Genomic DNA, 14,997 nt, shown 5'->3' on the forward strand with positions numbered 1-14,997 from the left:
TAAGAGAGAAGTAAAAATATAGTTTATTGATACAGAATAGGGAGTTAACAAAGTTCAATGCGACAGTGTTTTAACAAGATTCGATGGCGAGGCACACTTGATTATTTACTGCATAGAGGACAGGGTCAGACAGAACTGTCAGGGAGACCCTCCCGTTGAGTCATGAGGTTCGGAAGGATCCCCTTGCTTCCTAAACTCCTTCTCAGAGAGGAGTCTAGGTGCGGCTAGATCCAGTCCTAGTCCTAGACTTGGTCAACGGTTTATGTCTAAAGGATTATATGTGCGCAGTCAATCCTTTATATCACTTAGCTAAGGTTTCAAAGTTTAGCATGCTATTAGTCACTTACCGAGGATCTGTTGTGGCAAGGAATCTCTCAACCTCGAGGAGTAACCTTGAGAGGCGTCCCTGCTCAAGGGGAGATCCTGGCGTGCAGCCCGCTGCCGTGCAGGAGAGCTCAAAGGGCCCTGGGCTGTCCACTATTTAAGGAGTAAGATGATTGACTTATGGTCATATTTGCATATCAGCAAGAGGTTTAGATCACTGCTTCAGGCAGCCCTTGGCTACTTTGTTGCCATTCGTCCTCAAGGTCCAGCATAGGCTGGATGCAGCTATCAGGATGACTCCCACTGATGGTTACTGCTTGTGCAGGGAGCAGGGGGGGAGCACACCGCCACAAAAAGTCTAGTCCTGCCATCCTACCAACTCCCAGTCATGTGAAAGAACCCCCGCTTCCCTCCTACCCCATGCATCCAGCAGCATTCAGGGCTCATGGAACCACTGGATTGGGGAGATGAGTGTGTCTTTTCCCCTCCTTGCACCTCCATTCCAATTAGTCTTCAGCTGATTGTGCTCACATAAATTATCCTGTGAGCACAAGGGAGGTACAAGCTTGGGAACTGGAAATACACAGCAAGGAAGGTGAGGCTGCCTCTCTTGGCAGCTGCAAGTGACCATTAAAGAGCAGCTGAGCTGGCCTTCTGCTGAGAGTCCAGAAAACAGGGGGGTTAAGCACTTTTTCCTCTTCAGAATTTGTATGGACTTTGGACCCAAGAGGGTGTTACAATAATGACTATTCCTGAAGCTGCAGCTGGAAACACAGCTCTTGGGGGATTCCTTCCAGTGTTAGCCAGGAGAGGAGCATATGCCTTCCTGGTGACAGTGGAATGTCAGCAAGCAGAGCAAGGGCCAGTTTGTGCTCTAGGGCCATTGAGAGCTGTACTGGCAATCTGGAAAGACTGGTACAGAAAATGAGAGGGGTTAAAAGCCAAACAGGGCCTATGATTTAGGTTCAGTGAGCACAGGGCAGCAGAGTAAAAAATGCAGAAGGGCGAAAAAGATGCAGTAGTGTCGTGGTTTAACCCCTCCTGGCTCACTCCCCCCTGGTGGGATGGGGGAGAGAATCAGAAGAGTAAAAGTGAGAAAAATAATGGGTTGAGATAAAGACAGTTTAATAAGTAAAGCAAAAGCCGCACACGCGAGCAAAGCAAAGGAAGGAATTCCTTCACTCCTTCCCATGGGCAGGCAGGTGTTCAGCCATCTCCAGGAAAGCAGGGCTCCATCACGCGTAGTGGTTACTTGGGAAGACAAACACCATCACTCTGAATGTCCCCCCTTTCTTCTTCTTCCCCAGCTTTATATGCTGAGCATGACGCCATATGGTATGGAATAGCCCGTTGGTTGGTTGGGGTCAGCTGTCCCAGCCGTGTCCCCTCCCAGCTTCTTGTGCACCCCCAGCCTCCTCGCTGGTGGGGTGGGGTGAGGAGCAGCAAAGGCCTTGACTCGGTGTCAGCACTGCTCAGCAATAGCTAAACCATCCCTGTGTTACCAACACTGTTTCCAGCACAGATCCAAAACATAGCCCCATACTAGCTACTGTGAAGAAAATTAACTCTATCCCAGCCAAAACCAGCGCAAGTAGTAAGAAATTGTGAAGGAATGCTGAGGGAGAAACTTCTGTATCAGAACCCTGGGATTCACAGCTATGCTGCAACTCCTTTACAAGAGGTAGATTAGGCAGGTGCATATGTGGAGCCCAAACAAAGACTGTAGTAAATTGGAAAAGGAATATAAAGACATTCCATGTAGTATTTGATACAGGCAAGATTGTCCAGCTGAATGTGTCACAGTGTCAGGCTCTTTAGAAAGTTTGAAAAGTCACTTTGTTTTTGTTCTGGATGATAATATTTATAATCCTCAAACCCCCAAAAGAGAAGTTTTGTCTGCTGAAGAAGTGTCAGAGTCTTTAGTTGTACTTATGCATGATTGATAGTATCTTTGTTCACTCTTTTTTTGCCTATGATCTTCGGATAGTTAATATTAATTGCCAGAGTGTCAGGATGACATTTTTCTGGTTGTTATAATTTTGATTTAAGCCTGGGGAGAGAAAGGAACAAGGACTGCTTTTGCTTAAATTCTTTTGTATATGTAGCATTCTGAGGGCTCCTGTACAGGGGGCTATTTTGGTTTTTTAACCATAAACTGAACAGATTACTGATCCTTTTCTTTTTGGCTTCCTTGTCTTTTTGTAGTAAATGTTTACATATTCTATATCTAATCTCAAATATTCATGGGTTTTAATTGTTATGCCCAAGGATGCACAGTCTTCAGTAAGCCTGCTCAGCTGACCATATCCCTGTATTAATTTCATGAGGCTATGTTGCCTGTGGCTTTGATTCTTCAAGATATTTAAACAAGTGCTTAAATGTGTTGCTAGATCAACTCACATATTTAAAAGTTTCTATTTTGGCAAGTGTTTAAATGCCTGGATGAACTGAGGCCTTTAAAGGTTAGCCCGTGGTTGCCTATTTTATTAGTTACTTTACACAGTGAGCAAACAATGCTCTTTAATATCTCTGTATCAAAATGAAAATCTGAAAAACATGGTTCAGTTGAAGTAGGATTATTAGACACACACTATCATGATAGCAAAAGAATTTTCCCTCTTGTTAATTTTGATGGGTCCCTGTTAAGAAAACATTATTTTCTCATAGGAGAACATAATTTTTGCTTTTTCAGAAACACACAAAGAACTATATGGCTTTAAACTTAAATAGCACAAAACTACACTAGTATCTTAATATAGAATAAGTTTTAGTTTCTGCAGTTGATGATGTACAGAACACATAAGAATGGATTATCCTCTGCAATTCACTGGTGTCCATTTGGATGCAGTGCATTCTTTCTTCTACAGTACCGACTGTATATTGAATAAAGCTGTTGTGTTTCACAGAATATAGGAAAACAACAGTCTAAAACATCAAGAAGTAAGCACATACTTACAGATTCTTTAGGCATGCTAAACAGTAAGGGAGGGCTCTGCATGATTCTTCGAATCATTTCAGTACTACTCATATCTCTCATTCTTATCCATCAAGAAAATACAACTCCCCCCTTTCTATGGAAGAAAGACAAAGTGCCAGTAGTCTCTGCAGTAATTTTCCAAATGTCAGACCAATGTTCAATAGCTTTTAAGCCCAAAGGCATTTGGATAAAGGCATTAATCCAAACCTCACAAGATGCTGTTGGCAAAATACCAGAGCCTCTTTACTTACACTGGCATTTGTTGCTTCAGAGAGAACTGCCTAGTGACTCTGAACATCCACGGCACTGCCTTTTCAGTTTCTTTGGCCTAATATGTGAATGCTGAGAACACAGCAGATGGGAACCCATGGTTGTGCCAGGCTGTAGTTCTCAGCAAATGTCTGGGGAGGATCTTGTACCCTCAGAGTGGTCACATTTGAAATAGGTCTCTCAACTCATGCCTAAACATTTTATTTAAGCACTTCTGTTTGTTTGTTTATATCGGGATATGTGTAGGAGCAGAATTTGGTGGAAATACCTTTAGGGGCCTATTTGAAAATTTCTATTGTCACAAGGCCAAACTCAACACGAACAGCAGAAGGGGTAGGGAGAAGGGAATTACTATAGGCTTCCACTGGACCAGTGCATGACCCATACTCCCTCTGCCACAGCATATGTGATCTCTATGCCAAGGTCTCTATGGCCATCCTTGGGTCTGGCTTTACTTGCTGTCTTTGCCATACAAGCCAAATTTTTCCTTCCTCTATTAACAGCATTACCAAAATCTTTTATTATTATTGTTTTTCTTCTTGTTGTCATAGGTAGAACTAGTTCAGATTGTCATTGATGGGGTCAACTATCTAGTTGACTGTGAGAAGAAACTGAAAAGAAGTCAAGACATTAAAGTACCACTACCGTTACCTCAGTTTGGCAGGAAGTGATCTTGTGGCTGATGACTGTTAATGATGGTAAATATGGCTGCCATTTTGACAGAAAGACACCTCTGTATATCTCTGTATAAATACCTTGTGTAATAAAACACTGCCTAATACCTAACGTCTCTCTAGATGCCTGGTTACACTGACAGAAACTAGTCTTTGTGCAGCTTTAGTAGGATAACCACTTTGTGGGAACTGCTTCCCTTTTCCCTTTGTCATCTCAGCAAGCTTTACCTAGGCTTTGAACTTTTCTTTCTTGGCTGGTGATAAGGAAAGTATTACTTGAATAACGCAAAAAGCACAAATCCTTAATTCTAGCCTGTATGTGCACTTATGGCCATATTTACGCAGTCTTCTATGAGCACCTGATTTTTACTTACAGAAGCACTTCTCTCAAGTGACTGTCCAGACAGCCAAAATCTGTCAGTCTGAAGGGCAGGTGCTGCAAAGTGCTCATTACTTTTTCAGCATTCAACACCATGGTAAGTTCAATAGTTAACCAGAGTAGGCAGCTGCAAATGGCTTCAGTCTCTGAAGTCCACCACTTGACCTGTCGTCTGGAACTCATTGGTGTCTCTGTATGGGAGCTGTCTCTTCTCTGTCCAGGACTGGTTTGCAGACAAACTTCTTTACCATGTCATCCCAAACCCTCAGATTTTCTTAGCCCTGGAGAGTTCACCAGGTCACTTATCAGGTGTTTTCCTCAGGCACCACCTCTGGCCTGTGGCTTTAGGCTGCAGCAAGCTGGACCAAAAAGCAGCAGTAACAAATATTAGTTTGCTGATATTCTGTATCCGACAGAAACCTGCCCAGCATGGCCTATTCTGGTCTTTTCCTGCAGCTTTCAGGTCCCAGGTAATGGGGACCAGACTCCAGCACTAGTCATCCAAGTGCCTAGGATGTATTGCCACCCTGAGTAAAATCTTCTCAGTGCTATTCCATGTGGAATTCTCAGTGCTATTCCATGTGGTGAGCAGCTTGGAAAAATAGCAGACTGTTACGGTCCCTTTGCTTCTATTTTGCATATTGAAATATATTCAGTGTTTCACAGTAACCTTTCAAAACACCAGTTTTTCTCCAAAGAAAAAAATCAAAACATGCTCTGGTGAATGTGCTGTCTGTGTTGCTGTTGAGCTGGGAGTAGTATCTGTAAGGGTATGTAAAAGAAGAGAGTGTCTGCTCATGTATTGGGTTTGTGTGGCAAGGTTTTGGCAGGGGGGAGCTACAGGGGTGGCTTCTGTGAGAAGATGCCAGAAGCTGCCCCCATGTCAGACAGAGCCAGTTCTAGCCACTTGCCACTGGCCAACGCTGAGCCAATCAGCAACGGTTGGTAGCACCTCTGTGATAACATATTTAAGAAAGGGTAGAAACTGCTGCGCAACAGCAGCCGTGAGAGAGAGGAGTGAGGATATGTGAGAGAAACAACTCTGCAGACACCAAGGTCAGGGAAGAAGGAGGGGGAGGAGGTGATCCAGGCGCCGGAGCAGAGATTCCCCTGCAGCCTGTGGTGAAGACCATGGTGAAGCAGGTTGTCCCCCTGCAGCCCATGGAGGTCCACAGTGGAGCAGATATCCACCTGCAGCCCGTGGAGGACCCCATGCCAGAGCAGGTGGATGCGCCCGAAGGAAGCTGTGACCCCATGGAGAGCCTGCACTGGAACAGGCTCCTGGCAGTGTCACCAAAATCGGGAATCAAACTCCTTAACACCAATGTGGCATTAAGAAGCAGGCATTCTCTATTACGGCGCCGGATGCACGGGGGATCGTTCCACCTAGCGTGCATACCGCAGGTTGCATCAGCCAAAGCTTATATTGTCCAGTTACATACATATGCATCAAATTTCCCGGAATGATCATGCATATTCATTCTGTTTCCCAGAACTAATTATCATATTTGCATGGTCATTGCGCATGCGTCCTTGGGCTCCGAGGGGCTTCCGTGGGGGTCTCTGGTGGTCCTTGGTGGCCGTACAGGTGTGTCCTTTAGTCGACCCCTTCTTCTGGCCATGCGCAATCCCACCTTGCTTATGTAACTTGCTCCCCTTCTTCATGGTGCCTGGTCCCTAACAATGATTTGGCCCCCTTAACACAAACCAATTATTCTAACTACCCTCGACTCGTTGTCAAGATGGGCTGGGTCTGTACTGGGAGCATAGCAGCATGTCCGTACTACTCCTCGTCCCATTGTCTTTGGGCATGGCAGCATATCCATAGCCGTAGATGTACAAACACAATATTAAAGCATTGTCTACCCCGCTCCTATCTCTATGTTGCTTAGGTATAAAAGAACAAACTAATCACTTCAATTACATTTGGTTACAATAATAATAATAAATTGTAATGAGAAGGAAAACAACAAGAGAGCGAGAGAGGAACAAAACCCAAGGGGAAAAAAAACAAGTGCTGCAACCGCTTACCACCCGCCCCAGCCAGTCCCTGAGCAGCGATCGCTGCCCCCCAGCCAACTCCCCCCAGTTTCTGTACTGGGCATGACGCCATATGGTATGGAATAGCCCTTTGGGCAGTTGGGGTCAGCTGTCCTGGCTGTGTCCCCTCCCAGCTTCTTGTGCACCCGGCAGAGCATGGGAAGCTGAAAAGCCCTTGACCAGTGCAGCAACAACTAAAACATCTCTGTATTATCAACACTGTTTTCGGCACAAATCCAAAACATAGCCCCATACCAGCCACTATAAAGAAAATTAACTCTATCTCAGCTGAAACCAGGACAGTGAAGTAGTCGTGATCGTTACTTGTAGCTTTCCATAAATTTCATTGGATGCGGCACTGGTGAGCAGGAAGGAGGTACAGTGAGGCCACGCTAGATGAGATGAACATTCCTGCCATCATGTGTGAAGCAATACAGACTCTAGCAAAATAAAACAAAACCAACCAACTGCCCTCCCTACCATCAGGATTTTGGAACATATCCAGAAATCCTGGGCATGCAGGTTTGGGGAGCTTAACTAGAAACATCCAAAAAGGACTAGAGTTTTAAAAAAGCACTTGTCAATTTTAAGACAGATTATTTTGGATGACATATGGATTACCTCCATGAACCACCTCCCCAAGCTATGTAGTCCAATAGCTGGTCTTTAAAAGTCACAAAGAAGTTGGAATAGGCAGTTATTAGAATTTAACCCCTTAAACTCCCCCCTGTAAATCAGTCACACATTGGCCTATGCGCTCTTGCCCTAAAATGGGTGAAAATTTCTCTTTCCAACAAAATTTTTTGCAGTCTTTATTGTTAACTACAGGTACTGTTTCACAATGTACTAAACATTATTTCAAAATATATTTCTGCCTCCTTTGTCCCACATTTGCAATACCTTCATTATTTTGGGTCTATGTCTAGTCTTAGGCCTGAACCATGCCACAGAAAATTCAAAGGGAATAACAAAGTACACACAATCCTTGCAAGAGAAAAGCTTGGCACGTTTCATAAACCTTCCAGCAACCAGATACAGGACGCATGGATTAATATTCCTATAAATCATAGAATGGTGGTCTTTTAAGACTCAGAAATCACAAAATGCAGTAGGAGATTGTACTGGTTTTGGCTGGGACAGAGTTAATTTTCTTCACAGTAGCTTGTATGGGGCTATGATTTGGATTTGTGATCAAAACAATGTTGATAACAGACCCATGGTTTAGCTATTGCTGAGCAGTGCTTACACAGAGTCAAGGCCTTTTCTGTTCCTCAGACTGCCCCACCAGTGAGTAGGCTGGGGGTGCACAAGAAGCTGGGAGGGGACACAGCTGGGACAGCTGAACCCAACTGACCAAAGGGATATTCCATGCCATATGGCGTCATGCTCAGCAATAAAAGCTGGGGGAAAGAAGGAGGAAGGGGGGACAATGGAGTGATGGCGTTTGTCTTCCCAAGTCACCGTTATGCGTGATGGAGCCCTGCTTTCCTGGAGATGGCTGAACACCTGCCTGCCGACGGGAAGTAGTAAATGAATTCCTTATTTTGCTTTTCTTGTACATGCAGCTTTTGCTTTCCCTATGAAACTGTCTTTATCTCAACCCACGAGTGTTCTCACTTTTACCCTTCTGATTCTCTTCCCCATCCCACTGTGGGGGGAGTGAGCGAGCAGCTGTGTGGGGCTTAGCTGCCTACCAGGGTTAACCCACAACAGAGGTGTAGCTCTCTGCTAAGTGAACACAGGCAAAGTTAGGTTATTGCATAGGCCTACAAGTCTTGTGGCTCTATGTCAAAGTGCTCATAGTATAACTTTCTATCTTGAAGATATTTCAATCAACTTGGGGTCATTCTAATTCCAGGGAAAAGGGCACAAATCCTCTGCTTATGGAGAAGCACATGTTGCTTTGTAAACTCTACCTACTAGAATATTTCATCCCAAAATAATGTTCAGTCTAATGTCTTTGACAATCTCCTTTCCCTTAGTATGACTGCCTTCAGGCAGCACACTGATCAGCTCTACTAATTCCTACTGTTTGTTCTTTTATCCTCTTCCCAAGAAACCATTTCATGGACACGGGAGAGATTTGTTTCAGTGGAGATGCTGCTACGCATTTATATCAGAGAAGGCTAAGTAGTTGTTCTGTGCCTACACCACTGAATACCCTAAATATAAGGATCAGGACCTTGTACATTACTCAATCTGAAGACGGCAGTGCAGAGAACAGAGGACAGGTATGATGTGCATGTGGTGGCCTGCACTGCTAAGGAAATATGATGTAATGTTCTGAACTAGGTATAGTTTCCTAATGATACACCCTTGTGCCCATGTTTACTATACTTCAGTAGAGGTGACAAAAGTGAGCATGAACCAGTGAAAAGTGAACCCAATCAACATTTGCCAAGACAATAAGTTTCATTAACTGGAGATGGCAGAAAGCATTCCTTTGAGCTCCATCTATACTAGCATTTAGGGATCCAAGGACACATCTAAATTTGTCTGGAGGAGCTAGACAGGTAAAGCCAGGGGAGACTGAAATGGCTCGTTTCTGTCCATAAACAGAACCTCCACTTTGTCCAAGATAGGTTTGTTGAAGAGCAAATCTCATCCACCTAGTGGGTTAACTTCAGGGTAATCATACAGTCACATACAGCAAGGGACAAGTGTACCCTCTGCCTGCTGCTGACATCCGCACTGTGCCAGCAGTCTACCTTGTACCTGCAAGTAGATGTTGAATAAGAGCAAAAAGAAAGACTTACTTATGGAGAAATGGTACACAACAACCAAAATGACCTACAGTTGGAAGTACAGTTTGCTATCACTGTTCATTCTTCCATTCCACTGAACATCCTTTCAGAAAATGTAGTGTACTACTCTGGATCCTTGCCACTTCTTTAAGAAATATCTATTGATTGACAATATTAAATTATGCAGAAAGGTCCAGCAGAATGGGAATGGATGGCTGCTCTACATCCATTGACAGCATCAGTATGATTTGTGTCCTATGTCCTGCCTGAGCCAAGATTTTATTGGATTTAAGATACCTACTTCAATTAGATGAATGAGCAGCTGGAAATAGCTGCTCAAGATTTTCCACCAGATAATACCAAAGTGACTTAGAAGCAGATCTTACTATCAACATTATTTTAAGATACACAAAAAGGGGAGAAAGTACCAAACTCCAGTAATGGAAGATAGCTAGTGGCTTCCTGAGAGAGAGAAATTACATCATGCGGTTTAGAAAGTCATCCAAAATGTGCATTATTTTTTATATGAAGCAATTTCTTCACAACATTTGGTGCTGGTTCTATTATAGGTTTCAAGCATTTAAGATTAAGAAAGAAATTGTGATTATGGCAATTTCAGTGAAAGTAGAAAGGAAGTTTCACATGGACAATAACAAAGCCTTAGCAGGGGCTTGAAGAAAACATTTAATGTTTCAGTCCGACTGTTTAAGCTTTTTTTTTCCACCATGAGTGCTCTCTGTCATTTATTTGGCACAAGAGTGTTTACTTAAAGTTATTAACCACTGGAAAAAAACCTAAAGATGGAACTGGCATATTTGCCATCATCAGAATTCCTTAATGATTTATATATGCTCTAACTCAAATAGTTTGACTAGATGCAGGAATCAGTAGGTGAAGTTTTATAACCATGGAGGTCAGAATAAAAGATCATAATAGTCTTTTCTTGTCCCAAAACATCTCTGAATCTGTGTGATCTTAAAGTAATCTGCCAGTCACTAAATGTATTTCAGAATCCAAACCTTAATAGATTTCTGTTGTAGGTTGACCCTGGCCAACAGCCAAGCACCTACACAGCCACTTGCTTGCTGCCCACGGTCCCTCCTCCCTGCCAGCACAGCAGGGGCAAGAATAGGAAGAGCAAAAGTGAGAAAACTTGTGGGTTGATATAAAGACAATTTAATAGGTGAAGGAAAGAGGGAAAAAACAAATTATGCAAAAGCAGTCATTCACACCTCCCACAAGCAAACTGATGCCCAGCCACTCTCCAAGCAACAGCCAGCTTGGAAGCCAAAACCACCATCCCCTTCTTCATCTACCCCAGTTTTATTGCTGAGCATGATGTTATATAGTATGGAATATCCCTTTGGTCAGGTCGGCTCAGCTGTCGTGGCTGTGTCCCCTCCTAACCTCCCCAGCCTACTCGCTTGGGGAGGGCAGTGTGAGAAAAAGAGAAAGCTCTGATGCTGTGCAAGCACTGTTCAACAATAGCTAAAACATTGGTGTGTTATCAACATTGTTTTAGTCATGAATCTAAAATACAGCACCATAGGGGCTGCTATGAAGAAAGTTAACTCCATCCCAGACAGACCCAGTACAGTTTCTCCCTAAAGTTTGGAAAACATGTACTGAAACTAGGTTAAAATCTATTTTTCTGTTAAAATTTTCTTGCTACTGTTTTTCATAGCAGCATCTTCATTTCTTAAAACTGGCTCATGCAAAATTTCTCAGGGATTTTGAGCTTGTAACATTGATCTATGAACAGAGAGGTGTTTTGCTTTCAGGTTTTTGTAATTTTTAAATACAGAAAGGACAGAAGGATAAAGATATCTGAAAGGAAAAATGTGCATAGAAAAAGAGCTAAATGGTCTTTTGTGAAGACAGAGACTGAAAAAGATGGTATTTGCACTGCTGGTACCTGCCAACTGGCAGTATCCACACAGAACTGTCACAAAATAATGCCTACTACTGTAACCAGATGTAACCAAAATGATTAGTTTGTTCTTTTGTAACTAAGCAACATAGAGATAGGAGCGGGGTAGACAATACTTTAATGTTGTGTTTGTACATCTACGGCTATGGATATGCTGCCATGCCCAAAGACAATGGGACGAGGAGTAGTACGGACATGCTGCTATGCTCCCAGTACAGCCCCAGCCCATCTTGACAACGAGTCGAGGGTAGTTAGAATAATTGGTTTGTGTTAAGGGTGCCAAATCATTGTTAGGGACCAGGCACCATGAAGAAGGGGAGCAAGTTACATAAGCAAGGTGGGATTGCGCATGGCCAGAAGAAGGGGTCGACTAAAGGACTGTCGTGGTTTAGCCCCAGACAGCAACTAAGCACCACGCAGCCGCTCGCTCACTCCCCCCTGGTGGGATGGGGGAGAGAATCGGAAGAGCAAAAGTAAGAAAACTCGAGGGTTGAGATAAAGACAGTTTAATAGGGAAAGCAAAAGCCGCGCACGCAAGCAAAGCAAAGCAAGGAATTCCTTCACTCCTTCCCATGGGCAGGCAGGTGTTCAGCCATCTCCAGGAAAGCAGGGCTCCATCACGCGTAACGGTGACTTGGGAAGACAAACGCCATCACTCCAAATGTCCCCCCCTTCCTTCTTCTTCCCCAGCTTTATATACTGAGCATGACGTCATGTGGTATGGAATAGCCCTTTGGTCAGTTTGGATCAACTATCCTGGCTGTGTCCCCTCCCAGCTTCTTGTGCACCTGGCAGAGCATGGGAAGCTGAAAAGTCCTTGGCTAGTGCAGCAACAACTAAAACATCTCTGTATTATCAACACTGTTTTCAGCACAAATCCAAAACATAGCCCCATACCAGCCACTCTAAAGAAAATTAACTCAATCTCAGCTGAAACCAGGACAAGGACACACCTGTATGACCACCAAGGACCACCAGAGACCCCCACAGAAGCCCCTCGGAGCTCAAGGACGCATGCGTAATGACCATGCAAATATGATAATTAGTTCTGGGAAACAGAATGAATATGTATGGTCATTCCGGGAAATTTGATGCATATGTATGTAACTGGACAATATAAGCTTTGGTTGATGCAACCTGCGGTATGCACGCTAGGTGGAACGATCCCCCGTGCATCCGGCGCCGTAATAAAGAATGCCTGCTTCTTAATGCTACATTGGTGTTAAGGAGTTTGATTCCCGATTTTGGTGACACTACTTAGAAACATCTTCCATGCTATAAAGCTGGTAAAGGCAGTATGTTACAGACTGCCACACACATTTTCCTTATCACAGTGACATGAGAAGCCCATCAGATCTCAACAGGGCTGCCTAAGCAAAGACGTCCAAGTTTGGTGTTTCATTGGAATAAAACAATCTGGCAAAAACACAAAAGCATTTCAATTTTGCAAAAGAAAACACCTCACAGAAATGAGGCGGGGTTTTGTTTCTTTGTGTTTTAAACTCTCCTACTCAACAAGCCCAACTAATGAGTTGCTGGGAAGTCTGCTCTTTTGGGATCCCAGGTCCTACATTCACCAGCCACTTGGACTGTCTCAGAAGTCTCCATGGCTTCATGGTTGCACAGTACCCCGGACTACTAACTTTACAACCTCTCAGGGAAATTCTGGGAGTTTTGTTTTTCAGTCCTAGCCACAGTAAAACCAAAACGTTGCCAATACAGTGTTTTTATTTACAAATGTAAAGCACCATTTTTCTCCACTCAGATCTTATGGTGAAACATAACTAAAATGTCCATGCAACTATTCCACAATTATGCACTTATATCATCCAGTGTACTGTTTATTTCCCATGCAAGTTTTGCTGCAGGGTGTGTCAGTGTGGATATATTGCTGTAGCTCAAATATGCCTAAAACATAAAATATATTGCTGAAAACAAAGAGGTAGAGGTACATTTTAGTAAACTTCCCAGAAATGAGAATCTCTTTTTCTGTCATTACCCCTGAATCACAAACAAATGTGTATTTTTCCACAAGTATTTCCCTTCTAGTAAACACAGACCAGTAGTTTCTGAATTAAATACTTTCAATAGCTAGATTATGTGCTTACATGACTGATCGCAAAACAACCCTAATTAAATAACAGCAAATAATTAATTTGGGTTTCCCTGATTATAAAGCAGAGCAGAAAAACTGTGATCACCAGAGAGAGAATACAGGTAACCTCTGAGGCCACTAAATTAATGGCTTTTTCCATTTTCCTCATAAGTAATTAAAATCAACTAGAAAATTAACCTCTTCATTGCTATCAAGCCACAGACTATCTTGGCAGTTGCTTTACATAGAAGGCTCAGAGCAGAGCAAGTGCAAATATGCCTATTATTTATGCTTGACTGCAGTGGATGGAGTTCTCATTTAAAAGTTGTACAAAAAATATACAGTTTAAGAAGTCTTTAATAACACATTTCAATTTAATATTAAAAAAAATTGAGTAATCCATTTTTAATATTGCATGCTGTCATGGTTTAACCCCAAGCCAGCAGCTAAGCCCCACACAGCTGCTCGCTCATTTCCCCCCAAGCAGGATGGGAAGAGAATCGGAAGGGTAAAAGTGAGAAAACTCGTGGGTTGAGATAAAGACAGTTTCATAGGGAAAGCAATAGCTGTGTGCTCAAGCAAAGCAAAGCAAGGAATTCCTTCACTCCTTCCCATGGGCAGGCAGGTGTTCAGCCATCTCCAGGAAAGCAGGGCTCCATCACGCGTAATGGTTACTTGGGAAGACAAACGCCATCACTCCGAATGTCCCCCCCTTCCTTCTTCTTCCCCAGCTTTATATACTGGGCATGACATCATGTGGTATGGAATAGCCCTTTGGTCAGTCGGGGTCAGCTGTCCCAGCTGTGTCCCCTCCCAGCTTCTTGTGCACCCCCAGCCTCCTCGCTGGTGGGGTGGGGTGAGGAGCAGCAAAGGCCTTGACTCGGTGTCAGCACTGCTCAGCAATAGCTAAACCATGGGTCTGTTATCAACAATGTTTTCATCACAAATCCAAATCATAGCCCCATACAAGCTACTGTGAATAACATTTAACCTATCCTAACCAAAACCAGTACACGTGCATATTTATATTTATTGTGTTGCCAAAAAGACATTTTCTGTTCACAGGATTCAAATTCTCATGGTGATTCCACTCATAATAGCAAATCACTTTGTCCTGGTTTCGGCTGGGATAGAGTTAATTTTCTTCCTAGTAGCTGGTATAGTGCTGTGGTTTGGATTTAGGATGAGAATAATGTTGATAACACGCTGATGTTTTGGCTGTTGCTAAGCGGTGTTTACACTGGTCAAGGACTTTTTCAGCTCCCCATGCTCTGCCAGGTGCACAAGAAATGGGAGGGGGCACAGTCAGGACAGCTGACCCAAACTGGCCAAAGGGCTATTCCATACCATATGGTGTCATGCCCAGTATATAAACTGGGGGGAGTTGGCTGGGGGGTAGCGGTCGCTGCTCGGGAACTGGCTGGGTGTCAGTCGGCAGGTGGTGAGCGGTTGTATCTTTTTTTTTTCTTTCTTTTTTCCCTCCCTTGGGTTTTGTTTCTCTCTCTCTCGTTGTTTTCCTTCTCATTACAATTCATTATTATTATTACTATTATTTTGTTCCAAT

This window comes from Ciconia boyciana, chromosome 4 (genome assembly GCF_034638445.1).
Source record: "Ciconia boyciana chromosome 4, ASM3463844v1, whole genome shotgun sequence".
In the NCBI taxonomy this organism is placed as follows: domain Eukaryota; kingdom Metazoa; phylum Chordata; class Aves; order Ciconiiformes; family Ciconiidae; genus Ciconia; species Ciconia boyciana.